The sequence below is a fragment of the Acomys russatus genome, chromosome 22, assembly GCF_903995435.1.
Source record: "Acomys russatus chromosome 22, mAcoRus1.1, whole genome shotgun sequence".
NCBI lineage: Eukaryota > Metazoa > Chordata > Mammalia > Rodentia > Muridae > Acomys > Acomys russatus.
In genome coordinates, this window is record NC_067158.1 from 53,168,257 (window position 1) to 53,170,209 (window position 1,953).

The following is a 1,953-nucleotide window of genomic DNA, read 5'->3' on the forward strand; positions in this document are numbered from 1 at the left end:
GTGTGTGTGTGTGTGTATTCCACCTGGCCAGCGGTGGCAGCAGCCACAATAAGCTATCACCCCCGACCCCACCCCACCCCCAGCAACCATCAATCAAGAAAACGCCCTACAGATTGTGGTCCACAGGCCAATCTGGTGGGGAGGCACTTTCTCATTTGAGGTTCCCTCTTTCCAAATGACTCTAGCTTGTCCCAAGTTGCACACTACCAGTGTGTTCCCCAGAAAGCTCTTGTGCTAGAGAGCAACTCTTCACTACAGCAATGCTGGACATGGGCCCTAATGGAGAGCACTTGGGTCATGGGGTCAGATCTCCAGGAGAAAAAAAATGCCTTTCTTGTGAGTCTCGGTTCATTCCTGCAGGCCTGGATTCGTTATCTTGAGAAGGGTTACAACCTGAAGCTGTGCCTCTTGTGTTTTTTCCGGTCCACACATGTACACTTCATTTCTCCTTCAAGCTTGGCACCACATTAAGAGGCTGCAGAAGACCCTCCCTTCATCTTGGACTTTCCAGCCTCCAGAGCTGTAAACCTAACCCTTGCTTACTATAAACTGTAAACCTACTCCCAGGGATTCTGTTACAGCAACAAAAAAAATGAGGCTAGAACTCAAAGAAATAAAATATATTTTTTTTCTTTTTGTGGAGGGTGGAAAGGGAAGGGAGAGGTTATGTGATTATATTTTAATCTCGAAAAGAAAAATTCTCGGCACAAAAAATTGTTAACATTGCCGGGCCGTGGTGGTGCATGCCTTTAATCCCAGCACTCGGGAGGCAGAGGCAGGTGGATTGCTGTGAGTTTGAGGCCATCCTGGTCTACAAAGCGAGTCTAGGACAGCCAAGGCTACACAGAGAAAACCTGTCTCAAAAAACCAAAAATTAAAATAAAAAAGTTAACAGGTTTGTGTGCATGTGCGTGTGTGTGTGTGTGTGTGTGTGTGTGTCTGTGTGTGTGTGTCTGTGTCTGTGTGCCAGTACTCATATGTGGAGGTGCAAGGACAACTTGCAGGAGTTAGTTTTCTCCTTCCACCGTGTGGATCCCAGAAATCAAACCCAGGGCCACTGGGTTTGGTGGCAGGTTCCTTTAACTCACTGAGCCATAATCTCACCAGCTCTAAGTTTTTATCTAGAGTTAAACAGGACTCATACCTTAGCAAGTCAGGAACAAACAGCGCTTCAAAGAAGTAAATCTGGATAAACTAAACTTTTCAAGCCTTTAATGGTCATGCCATGAAAACAACAGTGGTTTCTGACTAGGGTTTAGAGCTCTGTGTGTGTGTGTTGATGATGATGATGATGATGATGTTTTATCTGTGAACACACACTTGTGCCATGGAGAGCATCTGGAGATTGGAAGACAATTTATGGGAGTTGGGACTTCTTCCACTATGTGGGCCCAGGGAGTCAGATGCTGTCCAGCTCGTCAGCACTAAGCCGTCATGCCATCATGCTGTTATTCAAGACAAAATATAACAACCTCCCATCGTCTCCCATTCTTTGCACAACAAATGTATTGGTTACTTTTGTGTCATTGTAGGACGCAAAGTACTTGACCTGACCTTACATCATGGTTTTGATGGCTTCAGTTCAACCTGGAAGGGCCTGACAGTTTATGTAGGTGAAAGCACATGGCAGAAGCTCATCACGTGGTGTATGAGGGAAGGAAGCAGAGTAACCTGGAGTAAGGACCTAAATATAACCTCTGAAGGCCCACCCCTGGTAACCGTATCCTGCCAGCTGGACTATATTTCCTGAAGATACCACTGCCTCTCAAAATAATGCTACCAAGTGAGGAACACGTGTTGAAAACATGAACCTGTGGGAGGACACTTAAGAACCAAACCATTACATTGATCACCAAAGACTCACAGCCACCTCATAGCCCATGAAGCATTGAATCCAGCTTCTAAGAGGTCTTGGAATCCTAACAGTCCCAACAGTCAGAAAAACCCAAAATC